Source organism: Acanthochromis polyacanthus, chromosome 8, assembly GCF_021347895.1.
Source record: "Acanthochromis polyacanthus isolate Apoly-LR-REF ecotype Palm Island chromosome 8, KAUST_Apoly_ChrSc, whole genome shotgun sequence".
Lineage (NCBI taxonomy): Eukaryota > Metazoa > Chordata > Actinopteri > Pomacentridae > Acanthochromis > Acanthochromis polyacanthus.
The window spans coordinates 18,888,304-18,907,152 of NC_067120.1; the positions used below are offsets into that span (position 1 = coordinate 18,888,304).

Here is an 18,849-nt window from a genome sequence, read left to right on the forward strand (position 1 = left end):
CTGACGCTCAAAAAAACAAACACAGAAAGGGTTTCCTATGATCTATGCAGAGTCCCCGTCACATGTCGGTGCAGGTGTTCTACTCTGATACTCACCCGGAGGGAAGACGATTTGCTGGCACAAGGAAGAAATATGCATGCCAGAGTAAATACACGCCTATATATAGTCTATATTAACATTTTTATCTCTACTTCAGAAAACAAACACTTTGAACATTTCCAATGAAACTCCTCCTTAATGTGCATTAGCTGTGACAGAGAAAAACCAAGGGAGAAAACAATCCTTAGGCTTGAACATCATATTTTCACTTTGATCTTAGAAAATGGGGTTCCAGTTCTCCAGACATAACATAAACTGAATAATGGAGCTTGTTGTGCTGTCGGTCTTCTTTGCCAACCACATGCTCATTGGCTAGTTTGTGCACAGCCTCTGTTCCTGTCAGTCAACAGTCGTCTGGATCATAGCACTCCCAACTCCTCCTCCTCCTCTTCTTCTACTTCCTTCCAAAACCAGTGGCCGAATGCCAATATCTGGGCAGGACACCCACCTGCTATCACAATAACACCCTCATGCACTGAAGTTTCACAAGCAAGCTCTCGATTCGAACACAAAATCCACAAACTTGCTCTTCTCATCCAAATGACAACTACCAATTCTCCTTTGTTCAACGTGCAACATGCTCTGTTTCACACCATTCTCAGACAGACACGTCACACTCGTCTCATCCTCTGAGGACTTTCAGCCAGGAGCCCCCGCTGGTCTGCTAGCCTGATATAGCCGTGGTATGGGCTGGGGTGTGAGCCAGGACCTGAAGGAATGGGAGAGTTTGTTTTCTTGCCATTTCAATCATCATGTGATCCAGATCATGTCAGGAACCAAACAACAAACACTTTCACAACCGGGGAGATACAGAACGCACTATTATTGTTAATGAGATCACAGCCTGAATGGGGTGTGTGTGTGTGTGTGTGTGTGTGTGTGTGTGTGTGTGTGTGTGTGTGTGTGTGTGTGTGTGTGTGTGCATAGTGTGTCAGAAAGTGAAGGGAGGGCCTATGAGTTAACAGGTAATTTGAGATGCACCCTCACTCAGCTGGGTGACTTGAAAATGGGGTGAGTCTGCAAATTTAATTTGAGCTGCACCAACAGGATTATTTGTGGAAAAGAGTCTTGCTGTGTCAGGCGGGGTCAGAGAATGGATGTTTGTTTACAAGTGGTGAGGATGTGAATGCTGGGTGGCATTTTTACCATGAATGTTGCATAATGCCCATACTGACTTGTTATGCCAAATGACAAACATCGTAAGGTATGGCTGTTCTCCTCGTCAGTCAATATGTTGTTCCAGCTGCACAGCAGTGGCATTGTTCTCAATTCTATTCATTTCTAATGTAATCTTCTGGCATTATCCCTGCGGATTCAAGGAAGGATGAACAAGGAATCATCTGTGGTCAAAACCTACCTGTGCTACTGGACTTGACACCAATTTCAAAATCAAGATTTCCTAAACGTGTGAGTCAGCACTACCTCAGTATTACAATTACAGCAATAAAGTCTAATAATATTTCAACTGTTTGATCAGCTTGGAATCATGATGAAACTTCATTATCATTTTGAATGATGGTCATTCGTGGTACAATTGAACTGTACTGCACTGTATGCAGAGGTAATTCTGTTATTTAGTCTAAATGTTAATGTTTTAAAGCAGGAAAAGTAATAGAAACATTTGTCAGGACGGCACAGTACAATTCAGTAGCACCCCAAAATGACTACCCAGTTCGATTAACAAAACTACACAAAAACATAACAGTAACCTTCACGAGGATGTGATTTATTGCAGGACTGTTGGACAAAATGTGCCGCATACTGTGGTGATTTAATATTGTGAGGACACCGTTGCCTACACTTAAAAGAACAAATTGCAATTATAAACGTTAATTAAACATCATCAGTGCTCGATTTAGACGGTCGCCAGGTCGCCATTTGCGACTAAAAACGTCGCAAATGGCAACCTGGCGACCGTCTAAATGGAGAGCTCGATCGATTTGAACCGCCTATCATGTTTTCTTCATGGAGGCAGCCACTTTGTATGATGTCATCAACCTCCCATGATTCTCGGCGCTCGCGGCGACCTGGTGACCGTCTAAATCGAGCGCTGATTATATGCAATATTAACTCTAACCTTCCGAAACATAAAGAACACCACCTGGTTTGAAATGCAAGTTTTTTGTTCAATAATCATGAAAACTATTATATATACGTTAATTATTAAAACTGTAAAATCCAAACTTTCTGGCAGTCCTTGAGCTTATTATCTGCTACTTAATATTTCATCAAAATCACTTTTTTCTACATCTCATTTAACAATTTGTCAAAAAAGACACCATTTGCAAGACATTTTTGTACAAAACTAACATTTCTGTGCTCATCAGCACAACTGACAAGTCGTTCAATTTGAATCAAATTTAAATTAATTGAATTTTCCCAGTAATGGTGAAACCTGTGGGCACTATAAATATTCAAGAAAATTCAATTTATTTATTTATTCCTTTTTTATTAATCGTGACATTACAACTTTGTGTGACATGAGCAAAAAACACTACGAAACTGCTTGGAGTTCAATGGATTTTCCAATGTGACTTGTGACGCTGCTGCTTCATAGTTGTACATTATGGAGCTACAGAAATACAACACGTACATGTGTAATGGAGACTGCAAGAACTGTGACTGATCAGCATTGCATGCATTTTCTGTCCTACATGTTTCTAACAGAGACTGTGGACAAGAGATGTGATTTTAAATACATGAAGATGCAGAAGAAAAGAAAAGCCATACTATCCTTCCATGGATTTTTGCCCAAATTGCTGCATTCTCTACATCAAATTGGACAACTATTATTAGCAATATTTAATGTGCCAGCACTGTACTACATAATTCAGTATATGATGCTGAAAGTGGCTTCCTTGCCATTATAGTCAGCTTTATGGTCTGTGCTGTGTGACACTAATAAAAATATGATTAGATAGCCACACTACACTGCCAGAATATATTTCTGTCAGTCACATCACTTCAAGCACTTAACACAATGTGCCCAATTACTCATATGAGCTAAAGCCAAAGTAACTGAACCTTCATTATGTATTAAAGGTTCATCACTGAATTACGACAAGATTAAAAACTTCAATAAAAAAGCCAAGGGGTCTTCTTGTAAGAGCAAGGGGGAAAAAAGAGCCTTCTAAATTTCACATTTGATGGAAATAAGTGAGTCACGATGACCCAGTTAAGCAATCAGAGCAGCAGAGGAAGGTTTTATCCATTCACAATGTCAGGAAGAGCCATTATGAAGTGTGGATTTGCAGAGAGACACCACACCCGCCACCTTCACCCATCTCCTTGGTTATTTATGAGACAAGATTTTACAGACTACATTCATGTGGCGAGGAAACTGAAAAATCAAACCTCAAAAGGCTCACTTCATTAGACATTTCCCTCTGCGGGCAATTCTGTGGAACTAACAGCCTTCTTGATACTCAACAAACATACAGACTCACACGGCCCACCTCCAAAAAGCTGCCATGCTTCATGCTGAAAAACTGGCATGTCAGTTTAAAGTATGAGATAGTACTGAGGCACATAAGTAACCCTCATCCAGGCTTGTAATCTCCAACAGCAGGCACAGCTCAGGTTCACCACTATGGTAAACAACCCCAACAGCAGCAAGAAATGTCCGAGAGATTTCAGCACAACACGTAGCAAGTTATTTTAAGATGCAGGATGAGTCTAGGAGAGTTAGTGAGGTTAAAACGTGGCCAAAAGTGCTCTCAACACATTTCAGCAAGCCAGAAATGTTTTGGCATCCCTGTAGCTACAACCACTTACAAAGGCTAAGCTCTAACTCAAACAAATACTTGTACAGATACATCACCACAGGTCAATCCTGCACGGGAAGATTATCCTTCCATATATGGCGTTCAATACAGAATCAAGGCACTTAAAATTAGATATCATGTTACACCTTTTAAATCTACAGTGCTTGGAGTTATAATTCAACATAGAACAGAAAAAAAAAAAAGTAAAGAAAAAAAAAATTTTCTGCCTGGAAAAGCTTTGTCAAAGGAGTTCTGCTTTCCTGTTTGGTAACATTTGTCCAGTGTAAAAGTCAGACTATCTGTCACAGCCAATCCCCTTGAGCAGAAGCCACTGGGCCAGACTGGTGCCAACACTCCTAGATCAAAAGCCCAAACTGAGAAACACTGTTGATGCAGGGGATCTTTTTCACCTGTTCCAGAGATACATGATGACAGTTTTGGAAATGTGATGTGCACAGGTGTGGACATGCAGGCGATCTCTAACGCAAGACTGACTCAATGTCACCTGACTTACCATGTTTACAGCATGTTTTAGACATTTGTCAGGGGTGCATGATATCTGAAGTAATGGTAGTGAGATATTATTTTTCTGCAATATATCTGGAATACATAAGATTTTTTCGATTATTATGCTGATATTACATTAAAAATCTGCTGTTTCCAGCTAGAATAGTCTGAACTGAACTGGACTGAATAATTTATTGTCATCTTCACTGAAAAAAAAAATGCTTTTCTTTCAAAAATAAGGACATTTCTAAGTGACCCCAAACTTTTCAAGGGTAGAGTATATATACCTATTATACAGAACTCTGCACTGGTCTTTTAACATGCAATATACCTCTGTTTAGCAAAGTACCCATTTCTATATTTAAGTCCAAACAACATATTTATTCTTGTATTTGTTGTATTAATATACGCCTGTAAATACACTATTCTGACTCTTTGAATCAAATTGTTGTACAGATGTGCACTGCTAGTGTATAACTGTATGACAACATAAGTCTAAAGTTAAAAAAAAAAAGGAAAAGTAACTGATCCAGCAATTTAGTTGTGTTGCCTCGTGTAATAGAAACAATTGCAAGACACTGCAAATAGGACACTTATCATTGGTAAACATCAGCCTGCCTTATTGAAATATTTACATACAGTGACTTTGCATTTCTTTTTGTAACTAAATCTTATTTACAAGAGCTTCAGTGTTTGTCTGTGGCTCTACACTAACTTGACAGTGCACATGTGGTTATTGGACTTGAGAATCAGTGTTTTTACTTAATTGTTTGACTTAAAACTAAAAATACTTAGGATATGGAATCTCTTTACCATTAGGCCAGTTACAAAAGTCTGTAAAGTCAGTTTAAACCATTATTATCACTCATACATGGCCATCAATGGAGTCACAAACTATAAAACAGCCACAGAACAACATTAGATGGTGCTTACCACAACAGCAGAATGGCAGAAAGACTTGGTAGGCAATGAAGAAACATTTAAAGAAATCAATTTTAAGTGACTACTTCTGCAAGTACACGTTCTGTTATGACCGTTCTAACAGCCCACATCATGCTTGGTTGAAGAAAAAAGTAAACAGGATGGTGCTGTCTGTCACTGCAGTCTTGGCAAACTGCTCCATGATATTTTCTTTTCCCTCACTTGTTCATAGCAGTTGTAATAGAATGAGCAGCCATTTGCAGTTTGCAGAGCATTGCTGAGTCTCTGAGACACTCCTGTGCCTTAGATGATCACAGGTGAGGTTTTTCAGCTGCAGCTTGCTCCCCAGGGGAAATAATCCATGGTTTGACCAGGTGCAGCCATCTTCGCGGTACACTGTTGTCTTAATCACCGATGTCATTATGTTGATGACTCGCCACAGCCCTCCCGTAGTCCCCGGCTGCTGTTTAATATTTGTCTTTCTATGACTCTTCAGAACAGCTTATCCAGATGACTTCGCACTCGATACAACATTCCTTGGATCCTCAGCAATACAACCTCAAAATGTGAAGTTGTCTAGATGAACCAAGATGTCTTGAAAACCAAAGACAACCTTAAAAATAACTTCAGTTTTTTTTTTTTTTTTTTTGGCTCTGTCTGATATGGAACTCATCACAACCAGTTATCTAAACTGTCAGTCATGTTTCATCTGCAGGTCTTTGGGCAAAAGGGAAGAGTCAATAGTTTGGCATATAGTCAGTGAAGTAAGAGCCAAAATATAGTGCTTCCGTCTATTAACTGAGTCCAGAATATCATTTCTGAATCAAATCATGACACCAATCATTGGAATCAAATTATGAGATTGTTCAAAATTCCCAGATCTGATGTCCATCCACACCCAGATTTAATCACAAGAAATGCAGAACTGTGGGACTGAGCCCAAAGGCATTATGCTTCTAAATGAAACTGGAAACCGGATTCATCCAGGGATTTTGATCTCCCACCACATATCGTTGGCTCTTTTTCGGCCATCTTCCGTTCCAGCCTCAGGCTTTAAGCTGTGTTAGTTCTCAGACTGAGGGAGGTATTAGGAGCTGGGATTGCAAAATTCCAAAGATAAATATTTTTTAGGCACTATGTCAACATTTCATGGTAATAAAGAAAGCACGGATTATAGCAAGGGAAGGAATGGCAAAAAAGGACTATGATCTAAAAGGAGTATTGATTGTATAATGCTCTCCTCATGTTGTTCCTGCAGGTCAAACATTAAGGAATGTATATAAACAGTAGGGTTAACACCATGACACAATCATCATGTTTACGTTTTACTGCCAAGATGAATTCATAGTTAGAAATGAGATAGGTGATTAGCCTGATACACAGGCCATATGGAGATTCTGTTACCAGTCATTAGTTTGTTTTGTGTGGGCGGATGATTCGGTCCCGAGCTGTCATATTCTGAATCACGTACTGGTTGCTCTTTCACTTTCAGTCTGCACTGAAGCTGCTTTAGCCATTGCGAGTAAACCTTCTGTTGACTTTTAAAAGTCCAAATACAACATTTAGAATGCTTGTTAACAGTCTGAGAATAATTTGCTGACTGAGTATGCAACATTGCAGAACGAGGTGTACAAGGTCAATGTCACTGTTACAAAAGCAAGGTTGTGCGTGATCAAATAAGAACTAATAATGAAACTTTACGAGGGAGTTTTTTTTCCACAAAGAACAAACTTATATTTATCGTAAGATTTTTCATAATCATGAAGGGCCAAGTTCTGACAAGAGCTCAATTTTACAGGGAACTTGTGTGCTCTAAAGTAGCAGACGACCTAATGTTCAAAAGTCGAGCTGAATTCACAAGGATATGGATGTTAAAAATGCATGATAAACTCACATCCCATAAAAAGCACAAGTTAATGAACATAGTGGATGTATTATCTGCAATTTAGTCTTCGTGTGCAAGGATGTACAACATGGACTGTAGCAGTGTTTAGATAAGAAACCCCAATTTGACTGATGCAACTGGTTAATGGTACCAACAGCAGCTTTGACTGGATCAGATGATTCTCCCACTAAGCAACGTGTCAGGAAATCTATTTGTATTTTGTGATCCTTAGCAAAACTAGATAGCCAAATTGATACCTTTGTAAAAAGCAAATTTAACATTGCTGAATTTAAAAATAAACGACGTTTTAGTTTTTGTAGCCCCTGGGAGCCTTTCAGTACTGTTAAGGGTTATAGTCATAGCATTGCTTATTACTCCTCATTCTACAGCTCTGTTAGTTAGTGGGAGCCTGAGAAATAACAGAACACATCAAACTTGGAATGCAACGCAGCTGGACCCTTGAAGGAATCTTCAAATGAAGCCTTTGGTTTCAGGGTCAGAGAGTCTACATGAGGCCAGCGTGTACACACAGTGTGCGAAACAGACACACACAAAGAACACAAATTTGTCAAGGCTTTGAGATTTAATAGTGTGATGAGAAGTCGGAGTAAAATGAGTGAGATGAGTTTGTCCAAGGCCAAGATTCACAATTTCACAATTTTTCTTGAGAAATATTTAAAACAAATCCATCTAAGTGGTGTTGGAATGAGGTCTGAGGATACTCTCCAAGCCAATGTGAAATCCCAGAGTGGTTTGAGACGGAAGTGCACCATCAGGTCATTCAACAACAAAATTGCTATAGCATTCTTTCTGCTACATTATCATTCCGTAGGCTTTCCACTGATCACCAAAAGCCACAACTACGTAATCTCTGACATGACCCACATCAATCAGCTATAAAGTAGACATTAACGATGTACTAAGGTGCTTTTTACAAGCAGAGAGACAGGTGAGGTGTCTGGAAGACTTCAACAATGAAAAGCACCTTACATCACCACTGGCCCTGTTTCAGCTTTTGTTTTATGGACCCCAAAGGAGGATATGGTAGGAATAGTCTATCCTGCACTCACTATTGAGTTCAAGAGGACAATATCTGACATCATCAAGTCACTAAGTCTAGCAGCTTTAGCCCATTAAGGCAGTTTGGGATATGCTGAATAGCTGAACTCTGCCTGCCCTATGAGGAAGACACACACTTCTAAATCACACGCTTTGGTGAAAGGACAAAGTTAGACAAGACATGAGCAGTAGCACCCAGCTTTTAGCTGAAGTAAAGTCATCAGAGTCATAACCTATGCTCATGGCCCTCATTTGTATGCACAGCAAAACAGCTGTGGCACAGACGCTTATTAGAATAATGCATAAGGAAAACTGCAATAAATGTTTTTTTGACCGCACCTGTCATGCTTTGCTTTACCAATAAATGACTCAAAAATAAGCAGACGCAAACATCTTTACTGCAAGCCGACATTGCTGTTGATTATTTCATGGTTTTACGTGAACCACTGCAAAATACCTCACCCAATAAAATAAATTGCCTAATAGGTCATTAGACTTAAATTTCCAAGGTCAGCTTATCAGCAAAGCCATAGCCGTGAGTTTCCCAGACAATCACATCTACAAAGTCAACAGTGCTTTAAAAGGTCAAAAGGAAATATTTTAAACACTGAATAAACATTATGACAACACAGAAAACAAAGCCATCACAGTGGAGACAATAGATTAGAAACATTACAGAATTAAAGACAACAAGTGTATCTGAATGATAAACCTTGGCAATCAACTGTAGATCAGATCTGCTTGTTGTTTGGAAACATACATAATATAATAACAAACCTTTGCCAAGCTTTTAAAAACTTGTGTCACGTTAATGCACATGTGAGTACATGTATAACATGATCACAGAAACAGACACACATGTAGACAAACTAACAAAACAAGCACAGATCAAACACTCAGACGGGAGTAGATGCCTTCTGGCTTGACATAAGATCCAAATGCCATTGCAATCTGCTCCGTCATCATCCACCATCTCCCAACCAGTGACTCACAACACTCATAACACTTTATCAACTTGGCAGAACACTAGTGCTACATGCAACAAGTGTGAAATTGTGAGAAAAAAACTGAAATGCCACCTCATCACCGAATAGGGTCACATTTAAAAGTAATAAATAAATGAAGGCATACAACAATCTGCAAACACTTTTTGTCTATCAAAAACATCAATAATCTACTGGGCTTTCCATTGTGGAACTGAAAACGGTTCACCATTCATCTGGATGAATTTCATTTGTTCTGACGTCTTCCCACCTGGATGACTCACATGACATTACACCAACTTTTGGTAGGTGCAGTGTTATGGCCTGATAGCTGCAAAATGTGCTCGGTATACGCCACGACCTGAAGCTGCCAACATGAATTATATCAAGACCAGAGTTCCAAAACAAAACTGGGCTCCAGCTCTGCCTTGATTGCAGACAGAGCTGAAGTTTGTAGAGATGGCTTGCAGCCCAAACTGCACTTTATCAGACTCCACTGACCTTCGAAAACCTGGACTGTTTTGTCGTACATGACTAACTGTCTGATGATGTAAAAGGGGAACAATGTTGTTTATCGCAAAGAGTATGACATGTGGAAAAAGTGAAGTGAAATTGAACTTTCTGGAGCTGAAAACCTCAATGTGGAGATGCAAAGATCTCCAGTGTTGCACTGCTGAACTTTTGACATTTTGCCTACTTACCAATCTAAGACAAAGAAATTATATACAGTTTCCACAAACCTGAATGATAGGTTTGTGTGAGCTGTATGTAATTTTCCAGTCAAGTGACAGACATCTTAGCAGCAAAATTTCTTTTCATTTTGTTCATTCATGTACACCAAGGACTAAGCGGATCTGGATCTGGACACATTCTCTGTACAATGACATACAATCCAGCTCTTTACATATACTGATGCTGAAAAAAGTTCAATGTGAAATCTCAGTGAGGCTGACTTGTCACCAATCATTATGTGTCCAAGGGCACAGGAAGCAAACCTACTGTATGAGCTTTTCTTTTCTGCATTGCCAACTAACTTTACTGCAACCACCTGTAGCTTTTTACTGATGTCAAGCTTACATCAGCGAGGAACAGGAGACACGGTTAGATACACTTTGTGTTTTTTCTCTCTGCAGAATGCGGTTGCAAAGTATGAACTGCATTCAAAATGAGCTGATATGTGATCTGCCTTCAAATGGGGTCTGGCTACATGTATTAACACATTAAGGCATTAATGCTAAATGTACTAACATGCATTTTCTTTTATCAAGATAGGTCATTTGGACAAAGATAGCATGTTAATACCAAGCGTAAATGAGGTTCCATTCATGTGTAACGGGAAAGTGTGAGCAAGATGATGCAATACATACAACCAGCAATAGTGAGACAAAGCATTCAGGTCTTTTACTGCAGTAAAATGACTTACATCACACTGTAAAGATCCTCCATTACTAACAAAATTCCTGTTTTGAAAATATTACTGTGGCAAAACTAATTAAGGACACTTAGGGAAATGTACTCGCAGTGTTAAATGGCATTGAAATAAAATACACAAGAAAGTACATCAAAATTCCATTCAAGTAGACTCTACTGCCCTCAGCCTCACAAGGGAAGAATATCTGAAGCAGAAATATGAACATGATGCTCCACATACATTCATAAGTTTGCAAAATGACATGAGATCTGTCAGTCAGAAGAAACAATATATACACCTCCCTATAAAGGATACAAATGAAACACTGCAGTAATAAGATCTGAATCTGATGTCATTACTACTCTCTTATAACTGGAACATTTTTGACTCTATATACGTGTGTGTGCTCACCCCTTAACCTGTAGGTCACACCTGTTGCTGAGCTCAAGCCCTGGCTCAGGGCAAGGGGGAGAGGTCAGAGGTCACGGTGTCAAATGACACTTCCTTAACAGATCTGTTTCAGAGTTTAAGCATACACAGGAATTCTGTCGACTGAAAAATTACCTATTATTTATCACCGAATGTCCCGCAGAGTGAACATTTGGGAGAGTCACACTAATTATGGGTGTTGTTTCTAATAAGCACGCACTGCTTTAATATCAGGTTAGGAAAAAGCTCGGCCTGACTGAAAGAAAATAAATGCACTTTTACAGCGGGCTGTGTTGAAATGACAAACTGAAGATACGAGAGGAGAAACTATACTGAATGACATTGGGGGAAAAAATAGGAAAAAATACACAAATTTTCACTAGGTTACTCGAAAAAATCCTTTTTGAAAGTATTTCTCATTCGAGCATGATTGGAATAATTTTGTAAGGGAGCAGATCCGCATCAAAAACATAAATGTATTTTAAAGGAGCTCATTTTGGAACATTTCCATATGGTGCATCCCTGGCATAGGCATCCAAAGTACAGTAGTTTTTGATCTGGATCGTACTGAAATTTGGCATTGCACTTGTGGCGATTCGTCAAATAGTCACGGATATTTGTTGTGTCTCCTTGTGCAGTGGCAACAACTGCAAATAACAGAGTGCCTGTTTTTGGTCAATACCATCCTTTCTTTTTGCAATCAAATCTTCCTTTTCAGTATTTCTCTCTTTGTCTTTACTCATTTTGCGGTGCACAGAGAGGTTGCTTGACAACAAACTCATTGGCTTGTAAATAAAGGCAGCTGGTCAATAAAGTGAAAGTGAGAACAATATATTGTGCAAGCCAAGTCAAAACTCCTTTAAATTCAGGAAACTTTCTGTGCTATTAAACACTGGACGACCAAGTAGACCAAAGTGTGCAGTCTTGTATACTGTGTATTCATTCTAAAACAACATCATACCGTGGTAAAGGATGCTGTTGCTTGAAAATTCATGTGACTGCACATAAAAGACAAAAAGCACAAGTACGGTATAGATAAACATTAAAACGTGGCTTATAGGATTGAAATGAAACAACGTCATGTTTTGCTTCGGTGGGGATGATAGCAAACATTGTGTTAAATGCTTTTATGCTGGTATGTAGTGTAACAATGACTTATACATGCAGTGCAAGCTGATTAGCTCAAGCTACAGAAATCAGTGTACTGAAACATTATACTTGGATTATTTCAGTAAAGCATTTGAAGATGGCACTTAATTTGCAAACCACAAGTGATTTCATTCACTAATCTTCGATATATTGTACTTGTCTAAGAAACTGACAACAGAGAAACACAACCAACACATCTCCTGCACATGAAGTCTTTTCCACAGTCTGCGAGTGAGACATGTTAATTCTGTGGCTGAGTTGCACTTGCCTTGACTGAATGCTAAATAACTTCCAATTCATCCGTACAAATTGGATGTGGTGCCCTTCTAAGTTTTTCCCATCATGATTCTGTTTTCAGGCATTTCCATTAAAAGTGTTTCCACTTTGTCATTCAGAAATCAAAGACTACAATTTGTTTTGTTGACAACTACCAATAAAAAATCTTTTTGGTAAACAAACAGTAGAAAGTCTCAGTTCAGGTGAAGCTCTGGATCACTGATTCAGCAAACGGAAACAAGCTTCGTCCCATTTCTCAATGTGGAGGGACAGATTCTGAACATCTCACTGCACTGCTGTTCCACGACATGCCTCCAGAGCCATAAGTCAGCCATGACATTCACAAAAAGAGCCTGCTGAAATGGAAAAGGTAACTTTTCATCTCTTCTAACACACTACAGTGAGAGCGCAGATCAATACCACAGCAGGCTATCTGTAACAACAGAGGGCAAAAGGCAAATAAAATGCTTCTGACTGTCGCTACGAAATGACAAATGCCCTACAATATCTTTATCATTGCAGAGTTTATCCTACAAGTCCAATTTTATCTCTATCAGCCAAATACACTGTGAATCACAAAACCTCTAGCAGCACTGTGAGATTGAGACTACCATAAAAAAAACACCCGTTATCCTGTTGCTCGCCACAAAGAATGTCAGGTATGTTCACAATTCAGAAACGTAGGAAGCAATCCAACAAATATTTGTCCCACACACTGCTGGGGACACACTTCCGCAGAGCATTTATCAGGGCAAATCTGAAATCTCGACTAATCCGCTACCCCGTCCTCCTTCAAACAGGTGAAGAAGTAACAATGTCGGACGCCCGCCTTTGTTGACACCGTCAACTCACTAGTAGTAATCAAAACAAGAGGAAGGAGTAAGTAAAAACAAGAACTGATGAGAACAGTCCCACATGAACGCACAGAGAAGAGCTCATTTATCAAGAGCACAGTGTCTGTTTTCAATGGGCTGAGGTTTACAGTTGTAATATACTTCGTCTTTCACTGGCCTGAACTTGTGACACTGAAACCAAAGAATGTCTCACTTTCACAAATGTATTCTTAAAATAAATACACATGGCAAGTACACAGAATGGCAGAAAAGTAAAAGACACAGTGGATAATAGCTGAAACGGAGCTTTGTTTTGACAAATACTGTAAAAGTCTTCGAGCGATGCCTGTTCTTTTACCCTCTTGAGTTGCTGATACTTTAAAAATGGTCTCTCAACCTAAACTCTGCAGGCTCACATGCCTGCATTAACATTTAATTTCTGTCATCGTCTGTATGAGCCTCGATGCTCCATCTCCATTTTCAGGCGGCAATTTAAAAAAAAAAAAAGAAGCAATTTTCTCTGGAAAATTAAGCAGAGCACATCTCGCTCGTTCTGCGTGATATTCCATGTCGTGGGCTGTCATTCTAGTCTTCTTTACATGGGCGTACTTAAAACACAGCTCAGCTACGTGTAAAATTCCACGCTGCAGTGTAGACGACAATGGCTAATTTATGTAATACACTTTGCTGACACATGTCCCACTGAGGGGTTCTGAGCAAATGGCCTGTCATGGGGTGATCAAGTTTTAGAAACAAGACACTCACATGGTTCAACCTGATGTTAGGAGGTACATTTTGAAGACAGGACAAGACAAGATGATCCCCTACACCTGTTTACAGGTAGACAGGGGTGGGGAGGTACCAGGGATAAACTCAATGAAAGATTAGGAGCAACCTTTCACTAACTCTGAACACATATTTATAAACCACATGCGAGGATTTCTGAATTCCATGTATTAATTTGGCAGAAACACTAGCCCTCCATGGGTTAATAAATGCATGTGTCGGTAATATTGTGACAATTTTGACTCTCAATAAGGTCGTAATTTGCACAGCAATGCAAGTCTGATCTGCAGGTAGGAAGGCAACAATTCAGGGAAAAGTGGAACATCCTGTTTCCACTCGATTGTCACAAAAATACATCAATGTTGAGAGTAGCGACATATCTGTAACGGTACCGTGTTCCAGTCCCTCTACTGAGCCCCGGTGGTCCCTGGATCCCTGTCTGCTCAGCGGTAAGTTCAGCGCCGCTATCCCATTTAGTAAACACAGACATGCAGTGTATCGGCGTGGGCTCGTCTCCCAACCAGGTGTATTGCGAACTAACTTTTAAGCAAAGCTAAACCCAAGCAGCATCATTTTGGTGAACAAATTGAAGTGCACCCAGCAGTTTAGCCCCCAGTCACTGAACTTCTGACAGCAGCGGCTTGTTGTAGCGCTACGAAGTGAGCAGTGATTAGCTTTCAGTCCGCTCGGTGAACAACAGCTAGCAAACTTCTCCGCTGTCCTCTCATCCCCGGAGAGCATAAATGTGAAATTTAGCGCTAACACCAGACCGCACAAGAGCCGCTAGCTTCTCCGCAAAAGACACGGCATTCCCCCACTGTACAAACTGGAACTTGGCAGCCGAAGGAAACTGACGAGACTTGAGACTGAGACACTTTCAATTTGGGAGGAAAGGAACCTTCAGCTAACTTTTCCATACCTTTCGGACGCCGAGTATCTCCCCGTCGGTGCTACCACTTCTTGGCAGCCGTATATCCCGCTTTTGACAACGTCGTCCTCGGCAGGAATAAAGAAAATCCGAGTGTGTGTAGCTCAACTATTGCCAGTGCCCGTGATTTCTCTCTGCGTGGCTCCAGCAACAGCCGCTGCAGTTTTTTCCACCAGCCTGGCGCGGGAGCGAGCGCATCGGGATACTGGGCTGGCCAGAGAACAGCGTGAGCGCGCAATTTACCGGGGACGCCAAAGTGACTGGACGACTGTGGAAAGCAGCTTAGGCTTTATTTACAATAGAAATTAAGTAAAGTGATGGAGTAAGAGCTGCAATACCTTGCAATGTGAACAAATAAATAAATAAATAAGTACTGCACAATATACGCTTGAAAGCAAAAGCATATATTATGTGGGAACTGTGTTTATATAAGCTGCAATATAAAGAAAGTTATTATATCGATAGCTGTGTAGAGAAATGTTTTACATTTTACCCCACAGCATCTGTGCCAGCAATGACCCAATATATATATTAAAAAATAACGTGCCAATATTAATTAATATATAATTTATATATCATTATATATAACACAAATTGACATATTGTTTGGGCAGACAAAGCAAAAAAAGGGGATACACAGAAGGTAAAATAACAAACAAGGCAAAGCAAAGCAAAACTAAGACACAATAAAGTTAAAACAAGATGACAAAGGATGCAAAAATAGAAAACACAATATGCCATCATAATAAAACAATAGAAGCAGTAAAAATCTCACTAAGCAAGGGGAAATACAACATCGCTTAAAAGTGGGTCTATTAAAATAGGATTTGAGAAACCATTTAAAAGACGTCCCTAATAATAATGCACATTGTACTTTATTCTAGGGCTGCATATGCTTTGTAGTGTTTGTGTGCCTGTGACATTTGTACATCAATCTGTTTTCTCTGTTAATGGCTGCAAAGTCACATTTAACTGATGATAATTTATGAGGCCACGCTTGAAAGCACAAATTCATTTCATGTACTTCTAATTATTCAAAAGCCTGTTTGTGTGGAAAAGACAGCTTCGATCAGGAGGAAACAAACGGATGCACAGTGCAGAGCCACAGGGAGTGTGTGCCTGTACTGGTTATTGAAAAGCGTTGAGTGCAGTCATTGAGTCTTTTCCTGACATGTTTCTCATGAGGGATAATGACCACTGGAAATGGGGAATCCCCTCCCCCTGCTGCCTTCAGGTCCTGTTGGAAATAACCTAATCAGAATTAAAAGCTGTGTTCACATGAAAACACAGAAAGTGGTAACAGTGAAATTACAGTTTTCCAACTAATTTAGCTTCGCAGCCAAGTTTTCCAGTGTTACTTTGATGTTTGATGTGATAAAATAAGGGTAATTCTGTTGATATTTATATAAAGAAAAGTGACACCAGTTTGTGAAATCTGTTTGTTATTCTGGTCTTTCCCTGAAAAAAAAAGAAGTAAAGTAACTCTTAGATTGTATTCAGACTGCAGCGACAAGTGACATTTCCAAGCTGAGAACTTGATTGCAAGTTTATGAGTTGAGCCTGAAGGCAGCACGCTTTGGGAAGAGGAGGAGGAGCTGAGGCAGAGGTTGACATGTGGGAATGACTCAAGTTTTTTTACACATTCCTGGCATTGTTTCCTCCTCCATGCTGCCCAGGTCCTGGGCACTGAGGCCAAGGATTTTCCAGGGCTTGGGGAGATGGAGTGGATGACAGATAGAGGAAGAGGAAGGATGACTCTCATTTTCCTCTTTTGTCACGCCCAGGGTAATTCTCTCTTTCTCCAGCTGAATAAATAAAAGTTGGAGGGGTATTGTTTTATGCTTTATCGCTCTGCGTCTTGTAATAATTTGAGTGCCGTGCTTGTCTGAACAGCTGTTTGGGAAATCTGAGCTGGCAAAGTGTCGAATTCTGTTTTGACTTTGCACACATTAATGGATCAAAAGGGTCTTAAAGCAAGCGAGTTGCACAGAGCGTGGGCAAACCAAGACATTTCGCCATATGAAACTTTAATTTGCATTTATGATGCTATCAGCAGAGAGCATGTAATCACAAAATACTGATATGCATCACAGTTGGAGCTGAATCCCAGCGATGAGAGAGAGAGTGAGGATAAAATGGGGAGGTATGAGTCACTGGAACAGATGCAATGAAGTTTGAACTGATTCACATCTGAGAGTTGAAAATAAGGGCACTGTCCCTTATAATGGAGGAGAAGTAAAATGACACATTACCTTTCCCTTTTATAGAACTAAGAAGAGATGACAGAAGACCATCCATCATCACTCTGTATCTCAAACACTGTCTTGCTGCTTTTCTATCTCATATTCTGCCCACTGTAGTACCATCATGTGCAGTTCTTATTGTGTTTCAAGCAAACTCAAATACATTTGTTTTTCAGACGGAGGTGCTATCTGTCTCCTGTTAAACCCCTTTACTTTCATAAAATCCAATTTCCTCCAGGCATGATAACACACTGCTATTTGAACAGCAGCAGTGAAACAGACCTTCCAGAAGATACGAGCTGTTCTGCAAGCTGACTGTAATAACTGACCTTAATGTCTCATTAGGAAAATAAACAGAGCATCATAAAAACTGGCGGTGGAAGAAATATTCAAATCCTTTAGTTTGGTGAAGGTGCAAAAGCAGCAATGGAAAAATAAAGTCAAAGTACAGCAAAATGTAGTTCAAGTAAAGTGAAAGGTTGGTTATGGCCCCTCTGAATGATATATTAATATATCTGCCATCGTATTAATAATAGTGAAGCATCGGCGTGTCTGCAGCATGTTCCTGTTGGAGCTGCTGCTGCAGGTGGAGCTACTTTAAACCATTTTATTTCCAGTTTTATATACAGCAGATAAATCTGAAGTTCCGTTGCATGATTCATGGGAGAAGAAAGAAGAAAAATAGCAAACTTCTACAGTAAAATCTGTTTTCAGGTTCTGGACTTCATCTTGTGTTTTTGTTGAGATATTGGATCACTTGAACGTTTCGCTTTACTTTATACTATATAAGGAATTTAGAGGGAATAACTACCATCTAGCCAAGCTGTTAATACCTCCTAGATACCTGAAATGTGACAGTGACTACACACTGTAATTGTAGGATGTTAGAGGTCAAAAATGATGGAAACCATTAAATATGTTGCATTTCAAAGCTTGGTAAATTATCTTTTATGTAAAATCTTCAGCTTAAAAGTAGTTAATAACTAAAGATGTCAAGTAAAAGTAGTCGAGTACAAAGTACAATATTTACATTTGAAATGTAGTGGAGTGGAAATATAAAGTAGAATAAAATGGAAGTACTCAAGTGAAGTACAAGTACCTCAAAATTGTACTTTAGTAGAATAAATGTACTTAGTTCCTTTTCACCTCTGCTTTTTCCTTTGACTCATTTGAACCTTCAGATCATGCAGCATGAATTATTTGAAATCATCTGAGCAAATAGTTGCATCCCACCGTAGTATCTTAAGTGTCAGCAACGACTCTGAACTTAAAGCTGTATTAAAAATATAATATCATAAAATTGGAAAAACCTCATTACTGTTGCAGCATCTCATTGTCGATGATAACAGGGATTTCCATAAATGTTCATCAGCCCAATTAATCAAGGCAAAGCTGGCTTGAATCAAGCCGTACCGCCCGACAAAAGGTAGCTCAATTTGACCATAATAGCACATGTTATTGTGAGGACAGAAACCATTCAGGACAGTGAGACCGTCAAGTGCCAACTCAGCACATGACGCCTGACTCATCCTCCCTCCTCTGAGTCACTCCCTCCCTCTTCTGGTCCAGGATCTGT

General features: G+C 39.6%; 1 protein-coding gene across 2 annotated transcripts in view; it reads right to left on the reverse strand.

The window, feature by feature from the left end:
• Nucleotides 1-15,231, reverse strand: part of peak1 (pseudopodium-enriched atypical kinase 1) — a 113,225-nt gene extending 97,994 nt beyond the window's left edge. For both annotated transcript variants that reach the window (XM_022210608.2, XM_051951754.1), the window contains exon 1: nucleotides 15,022-15,231. The gene's annotated coding sequence lies outside the window, so the exon portion shown is untranslated. The remainder of the gene's footprint in view (nucleotides 1-15,021) is intronic.
• Nucleotides 15,232-18,849: the final 3,618 nt, after the last annotated feature.